General features: G+C 43.9%; 1 pseudogene; it reads left to right on the top strand.

Annotated features, from left to right (window-relative positions):
* The first annotated feature begins 4524 nt into the window (after window positions 1-4524).
* Window positions 4525-7957, top strand: LOC127657664 (vacuolar protein sorting-associated protein 72 homolog; annotated as a pseudogene).
* The last annotated feature ends 958 nt before the right edge of the window (window positions 7958-8915 follow it).

Consider the following 8915-nt stretch of genomic DNA (forward strand, 5'->3'; position numbering starts at 1 on the left):
TTGATATTAGTGTTTTTTGTGGGGGGTCTCAGGATACTATACATTTGCTGAAAATGAAAAAAATAAAACAAAACAAAACTATAATTTGAACAAATTTTCAGCCTTTTCATCATTCAGCCACTCACATTTTTGTCACTGTAACAAGTTCAAGGAAAGGGGAAGCGGTACACAGCAAATACAACTCAAAGATAAATGTATTATTAACACAAACACGTTTGCTTGAATGTGCAACAGTGTAGCTTCAGATAAATCACTCAAAGGTTTCTCTAATGGAAATGGCAGCAGCCAGCACACACGTTGCTTGTCAGCTGGGCTCTCTCTCCCTCACTCTGAGGTCTGGCCCCTTTTTATTTCCCCCCTTCTATCACTGCGAACATAGAAACAGCAATTATCAAAAATTCATCTCAGGTGTAAACCCTTACCGCTTCCTCTCGCCAGACAAACGATCGACCAAGCCCTCGCCTCCACATACCCTCACCACCCTTGGTGAACTTACGAATCATATTCTTTAAGGTCTTATTAAATCGTTTGAATGTCTATTTGTGCATGGTACGCGCTTGTTGGAATCAATTTAATACCCAATAATTCGTACAGCTCGCGTAGTGTACATGACATAAAAGCAGTGCCCTGATTACTGAGGATTTCTTTTGAAATCCCCACTCGAGAGATAATTCTGAAGAGTGCCTCCACAACACTACAGTACATGCTGAGATGTTGCCCAGAGGCACTGCTTCTGGATATTGTGTTGCATAATCCACCAGGACTAGCTCAATGGCCCGTTGAGGTTCATTCCAATTTGTTAGAAGGGCAATCAACGAGAGGTGGCGCAATGGCACTTTTGGAGCGGGTGTCGGATTCACCAGCTGAAATTCACGGCATGCTGCTCACCACCGACAAACATACCTGTGAATGCCTGGCCAATAGATACGGGCCATACGAAGGCTTAGGGTTTTCCCCTGTGCCAAGTTACGGATTATGATGAGACACCTGGAATAACAATTCCAGACCGCTCTTTGGTACCAAAAAAAGGTTATATCTTCTTTCGTGCGAGTGTCCTGTGTCTGTGACTGCTACAGTGGGAAATCCCCTACCGGTAATTCTGTAAGGGCAGGAGAGGATGACACCTCCCCTTACCCAGCATCAGCCTGACATGGAGCACCAGGCCATGCCTCCCCAGCCAGCGCTTTGCACATCCCACACTTTCTCAAAGGATCCATCCACACACAACCCCTTAAAAAATGATAAAAAAGCCAGACAATCCATCCATTCATCTTCAACCGCTTATCCGAAGTCAGGTTGTGGGGGCAGCAGCTCCAGCAGGGAGCTCCAAACTTCCCTATCCCGAGCCACATTAACCAGCTCTGACTGGGGGACCCTGAGGCGTTCCCATGCCAGTGTGGAGATGTAATCCCTCCACCTAGTTCTGGATCTTCCCCGAGGCCTCCTCCCAGCTGGACGTGCCTGAAACACCTCCCTAGGGAGGCACTCAGAGGGCATCCTTACCAGATGCCCAAACCACCTCAACTGGCTCGGGCATCCTTACCAGATGCCCAAACCACCTCAACTGGCTCCTTTTGATGCAAAGAAGCAGCGGCTCTCCGAGCTCCTCACGGATGACTGAGTTCCTCACCCTATCTCTAAGGGAGAAGCCCGCCACCCTTCTGAGGAAACCCATTTCGGCCGCTTGTACTCACGACCTAGTTCTTTCGGTCATGACCCAGCCTTCATGATTACGAAAATTGACCGGTAGATCGAGAGCTTTGCCTTCCGGCTCAGCTCACTTGTCATGACAACTGTGCGATAGAGCGAGTGCAATACCACCCCGCTGCCCCGATTCTCCGGCCAAACTCCCGCTCCATTGTCCCCTCCCTCATGAACAAGACCCCGAGGTACTTGAACTCCTTCACTTGGGGCAATACCACACTCAACTGCCAAGCGATCCAGTGAGATCCCCCCTTTTGAAGAGGGGAACCAACACCCCATTCTGCCACTCCTTAGGCACTGTCCCTGACTTCCACGCAATGTTGAAGAGGTGTGTCATCCATGACACCCCATCCACATCCAAAACTTTCAGCATTTCTGGTCGAATATTATCAATCCCCGGGGCTTTGCCACTGCGGAGTTGTTTGACTACCTCAGTGACCTCCCCCAGGGAAATTGAATCTGATCCCCCATCAGCCTCCGGCTTTGCCTCTAGCATAGTGCATAGTGTTGGGATTTAGGAGTTCTTCAAAGTGTTCCTTCCACCGCCCAATAACCTCCTCGGTTGAGGTCAACAGCATCCCATTTTTGCTGTATACAGCTTGGATCTTACAGCACCTCCTAAGGTGGCGAACGGTTTTCCAGAAGCATTTTGGTGCGGACCGAAAGTCCTTCTCCATGGCTTCTTTGAACTTTTCCCACACCCACTGCTTTGCCTCCCTCATGGCAGAGGCCGCAACCCTTCGGGCCTGTCAGTACCCTGCAACTGCCTCCGGAGACCTCTGGGACAACATATCCCAGAAGGCCTCTTTCTTCAGTCGGATGGCTTTCCTGACCACCAGTGTCCACCACGGTGTTCAAGGGTTACCACCCCTTGAGGCACCTAAGACCTTGAGGCCGCAGCTCTCCACCGCGGCTTTGGCAATGGAAGCTTTGAACATTGCCCACTCTGGTTTAATGTCCCCAACCTCCACAGGGATGCCTGAAAAGCTCAGCCGAAGGTATGAGTTGAAGATCTCTCGGACAGGGGCCTCATCCAAACGTTCCCAGTTCACCTGCACGTCTCGCTTGGGCTTCCTAGGTCTGTCCAGAATCTTTGCCCACCACCAATTCACCACCAGATAGAGATCAGTTGACAGCTCCGCCCCTCTTTTCACCCGTGTGTCCAAAACATATGGCCTCATATCCGACGACATGATTACAAAATCGATCATCGACCTTCGGCCTAAGGGTGCTCTGGTACAACATACACTTATGAGCATCCTTATGTGCGAACATGGTGTTTGTTATAGATAATCCATGACTAGCACAGAAGTCTAACAACAAACATCCAATCGTGTTCAGCCAAACGTTCCTCTCAATCACGCCTCTCCAGGTGTCCCTGTCATTTCCCACGTGCACGTTGAAGTCACCCAGCATCACTATGGAGTGGCCTACTGGGGCCCTATTCAGGACTCCATTAAGGGTCTCCAAGAAGGCTGAATACTCTAAACTGTTGTTCGGTGCATATGTACAGACAATAGTCAGAGTTCCCCCCCACAACCCGTAGGCGTAGGGAGGCGACCCTCTCATCCACCGGGATAAACTCCAACGTAGCGGCACTCAGCCGGGGACTCAGGAGTATCCCCACACCCGCCCGTCACCTCACACCCTGGGAAACTCCAGAGAAGAATAGAGTCCATGGGTCTATCCAGGATTACAGATCTAAAGCCAAGACTGTGCATCGAGGTAAGCCCCACCAGATCCAACTGGTAGCGCTCCACCTCCCTTACCAGTTCCGGCTCCTTCCCCCTCAGCTAGGTGACGTTTCATGTCCCGAGAGCCAACCTTTGCTGCCCAGGTCTGGTCCGTCGAGACCCCCGGCCTTCACTGTCACCCATATGGAAGCGCACCCAACTCCTGCGGTTTCTCCAATGGGTGGTGGGCCCAAAGGATAAGCCAGACAATTAGTTCCCAAAATTTGTGGATGGGAGAGGCAAGGACTAACCACAGCCTTAATATTATGCTTTTGTCTCCGGAATATTACCGTGACAGTTACTATAGTATAATCATGAATATCCCCGTGCACACACCTCATCGTCACAGATTATTTGCCTACAATGCCCTTTTTTTAGCCAAGCATTGATGAATGGAGGTTTGATTACAACCTGAATCCACCATGTCATGGTATGTACCCCCCTTAATACTCACGGATATTTGGTAAGTCACTGCTTGATCGGGGGTGGTCTGTGGGGTGTCTGGGATCTGGATTAAAGCTCCCAACTCCATTACCTGGCACTGCTCTCGGATATGACCCGGCTGCCCGCAACTCCAGAAGACCAGCCCAAGCCTCCCACCAACACTCATGGCAGTGGTCTTCTTCACCTGGGACAAAGAGAGAGATTTTGGGGGAATGTTCCCCCGTTTCCGGGGAAACGGAACAGGACAGAGGGAAGGGGGAGGAATAGAACAAGTGAGGAGACATTAGAGGGAGCATAGGATTAAACAGCATAAAAAATCCTGGGGCCCCTGGATATGCTGCCAGATGGTCTTCCGCCAGCAGGAACACGTGGGGTGATGACGGGATGTGGCAGCCGCCCCCACCTTGGGTACTAAGCTCCTCAGCACCCAACGGTCCTCCTCCTCGGCCCGAAGGAGCACCTCAAAATGCTGTTGCTGCTCTCTCCGAAGATCCATGAGGGCTTGGTGATGGCCCTGATGGATGCTGGCAAGGGACCGAAAGACTTCCTTTAGTGGCGATGACTCCATGACAGCGTATCATTCTTCCTCTAATCCTGGGTTTCGGCACCAGTGTAACAAGTTCAAGGAATGAGGAAGTGGGAGATGGCGAATAGAACTCCAAGGTAAATTTATTGTTAACACAAACACGTTCGCTTGAATGTGCAATGGTGTAGCTTCAGAAAAATCACTCAAAAGGCCAGCACACATGTAGCTTGTCAGCTGAGCTCTCTCTCCCTCACTCTGAGCTCTGGCCCCTTTTTATTTCCCCCGTCTCTAACTGCGGACATAGAAACAGCAATTACCAGCAATTCTTCTCAGGTGAAAACCCATACATCAAAATCATCAGAGTCATCAAAACTTAATTTCTGCAGGAATAAGGAGATGAGGAGCATAAAGCTGACCTGTAGGATGAGGTGGATAGCGACTTTGACATCAATGAAGGTGACGAACCCGACAATGAACCGGAAGAGGATTGACCACAGAGGAAGAGCAGATTGGTGACCAAAGCTTACAAGGTATTCCTGGAGAGTCTGTATGGATTAATGAAACCAAACAGTTAGGGTCATCTCAGTGTGTCAACTACGTGAAGTTAAGTGTCCCATAATCAGGTTAGATATTGTTTATTACTTTGTGACCAGTCAAACAAAGTTATGTAATGTCCCAAAAGAGTGATATGCTGAGTAAAGATAGGATTATGATGGCGCTTAGGTGGAACTGTCTGCTCAGCAACAAGGTTGTAAAGATATAGCATAGATTTGGTGCATTGCCAAGTATTATTAAAACACCCCTTACATAATTTTCGCCAAATGTAGCAATTTTAGAACATGGCCCTGCAACTACATCACAGACTTTGGAAAGTGTGTAAAATGGAGGTATAACATTCTAGTTTTGGATTTAACTCACTTTTACTCCTTAAAATTATACTCGTAAAATGATATGTGTAATTATACTGAGGAATATTATATTAATTTAACTTATATGAGTCTGTGTTTGATGGATTGTTGTCAACTGTAATTAAAATGTATTGAATTGTCTCTGCCTTAGACAGGAAGTTGGTGCGTCAGTCCACAACTGAACACACACAACTGACATACTTAAGACAGATGGCTCCCCGTTGAAGGAAGGGTACGAGGCATGAGCGACCTTTGAACCAGGCTGAACTTTTGGCAGAGGCCAAGGTCACAGCAGAGATTAATCTCCGATCACTGGGTGAGAAACACACTTACATAGTAAAATTCCATTGGAACAGTTCTTTTATAAGGTTTGACGGGTACATTATGAATCAATTTCATGACATTGTGACATTTTTGACAGCTTGGCTCTTAACATGCCAGCACAAATATGCATTTATTGCCATTTGACAGCATATTGTTTTGTTAATTGTTTGTTTTTGTCTTGAATATTGGAGAGATAATAGCACTGTGTTTAGTGTCTATATGTGTGTTTAAATTGCCGAAAACTATGAGCGTTTGGAGGCTGATAAGAAGAGACATGTCCATATGAAGCGTCAGTTTGTGGGTTCAGTGTATCTGGTATCACTCTGTGCTCATGCCCTTGGTGTCTGACGTCAGTCTGAAAGAGGTGAACGTCGATGTGGAGGGGTACTTTTTCATCTCGCTTAGAAAGATTTTATACTGCACCTGGCTTAAGACTTCAGAGATGCACACCTCTGTTAACATTAAGCTTTAGACTTTCATTTTGTTAGGTGGGGTGTGCTGTGCTGACACACATCAACTTTATCATCTTTTATACTGCCTGGCACTTGAAAATGTGTAGATAAAATAGATAGTGTTCTTTCTTTGATTTGACCTAAATTGGCTGAGCCAACAAGATGTAAATATGTATATCTTATACAGTTGAAGTCTGAAGTTTACATACACCTTTGCCAAATACATGAAACTAACTAAAAAGTTAGGATCACTATTTTATTTTAAGAATGTGAAATAAAAGAAATAAAACTCATTAAAAATAAATCATTCTCTCTACTATTATTCTGACATCACATTCCCAGTGGTTCATAAGTTTACATGCACTTTGTTAGTATTTGGAGTATTTGGTATTTGGAGGAATGGCCCAAAATTACAGCAACATATTGTGAGAAGCTTGCGGAAGGCTTCCCAAAATGTTTGACCCAAGTTAATCAATTTAATGATTTAAGTTAACCAATTGATTAACTTGGGTCAAAGCCTTCCACAACCTTCTCACAATATGTTGCTGTAATTTTGGGCCATTCCTCCAGACAGAACTGGTGTAACTGTGTTAGGTTTTTAGGCCTCCTTGCTCGGACATGCATTTTCAGTTCTGCCCACAGATTTTCTATCGGATTGAGGTCAGTGCTTTGTGATAGCCACTCCAATACCTTGACTTTGTTGTCTTTAAGACATTTCTTTGGAGGTATGCTTGGGGTCATTGTCCATTTGGAGATCTTCCTACCATGTGCACTTGCAAACTGTAGTCTGGCTTTTTTTCATGGTGATTTTGGAGCAGAGACTTCTTCCTTGCTGAGCAGCCTTCCCCATGAGGTCAAGCAAAGAGGCACTGAGTTTGAAGGTAGGCCTTAAAATACATCCATAGGTACAACTTCAACAACAACATTATCCTATCGGAAGCTAAATGGATAATTGCCTAAAGGCTTGACATTTCTGGAATTTTCCAAGCTGCTTAAAGGCACAGTTAACTTGAACTGGAATTGTGATATAGACAATTAAAAGTGAAACAATCTCTCTGTAAAGAATTGTAAAGAAATGTCATGCACAAAGAAGATGTCCTAAACTACCTTAATAGTTTTCTAATATGAAATCTGTGGAGTAGTTAAAAAATTTGTTTTAATGTCTTCAACAAGTGTATGTAAACTTCTGACTTAAACTATATATATATATATATATATATATATATATATATATATATATATATATATATATATATATATATATGAAACTTCTGTGACAGATTGTGTTTCTCAAACACTATCTGCTACCCGGTGGACAAACAGACAGTCCTGTCCAAAATTCATGCTGGCTAACAAAATTTTGATTTAAAATTGTACACATTTTGGTGGAATCAACCAATAAAATGCTTACTTTTAGTTGTTTCTGTATATTAAGCTGGGATGGGAGAAATAATTTTAACACAAAAAATTAAATCACATTTACATCTACAAATTGTTCTTTATTTCTTTATATCTCATGAACAGGTTGGACCCAGATGCCCAGCAGAATCCAAGATCCCACCCTGCATAAACTCCTCAATCAGACTCAATCTCTACTGCACCACCAATGCAGCTGCCGTAAATGCTTCTCTGCCACCAGGGGCCGCCAAATGCTCTCACTTTTACATTACATTCAGTGACGATGAAACCTTCCAGCGTTTTTCCCTCCAGTCTCAGGCTCCTCGCATACATGGTGCACTGCACACTGTACGATTTTGGTCTGATACAAATTTCAGGAATTCTAAAGGATCGTACAACATTCAGTGTGACATGTTCATAGACTGCCGATTAATAGCTTCCGAAATTCTGGCAGTGTCAGAAATGTAGCATCGCAGCCGTATAGTGTAATTGCTATTACGACGGCCAGACGAGATATTCCGCTTCTCTCGCGCACCCTAATTCTCTTGAAAAGATTCCTGCTCCGCTTTTGCGCCACCATAGCAACATCTGTGCCCAGTTATCACTCTACTCAAGCACTTTCAATGTTTTTTTTCTTCTTTTCATTTTATATAAAAAGTTTTAATAAATAAATAAGCAGAAAATACTTTGAGAAAAGTGTAACACGTCAGTAATTTGAAAGCATTATACTCTGAATTAAATAAATACAGAGCATCAAAATTAAAATAAATAAATGATTGCATTTTCTGAACAGGTTTTTATTTCTTATATTTATCATGCATTATCTTTACAACGTTATTTTAATTACTATTTTACTTTTAATAAATTTACTTTAAACATATGTAAACTTTTTTAGTTAAGATTCACACAGTTCGATACAATTGTATCATGTTTGTGCATCATCCATAGGGAATTTGCAAGCCTGATATATTATCAGCCTAGAATAATTTTTTGAAATTTTGCCTGGCCTATAGATACTAATATAAAAGAGGAGAAAGACATACTATAACCCATCTTTTTTGTTTTCTCCAATGTGAACAGAGAAGTTTGTAATTTTTTATTTATTTCCACAATGAATATTTGCATGTGGTAGATCATTATTACTGGATACCTCCCGCACTGTATTTGTGATCAAGCTTTCTTATTACATGCCCATTTGACATAATCCATCTTTCTTGTAAATGTTAGCCTATGCTTGTGTTGGAGTGGTATTAGAGCAACGGAAATGCTGATGCATTTGCTCTTCAAATGCTCCTCCTTGGTGGCCAAAATTCGCGTTTCGCTTCTATTCTACTCCCGTAACGTGAGTCACATTCACTGATTGGGTCCACAGTCGGCTACGATGTGTATTGTGGAATCTGACTTATAATATCGCACAGTGTGCCAT

The sequence above is a fragment of the Xyrauchen texanus genome, chromosome 17 (assembly GCF_025860055.1).
Source record: "Xyrauchen texanus isolate HMW12.3.18 chromosome 17, RBS_HiC_50CHRs, whole genome shotgun sequence".
NCBI classification, from domain to species: domain Eukaryota; kingdom Metazoa; phylum Chordata; class Actinopteri; order Cypriniformes; family Catostomidae; genus Xyrauchen; species Xyrauchen texanus.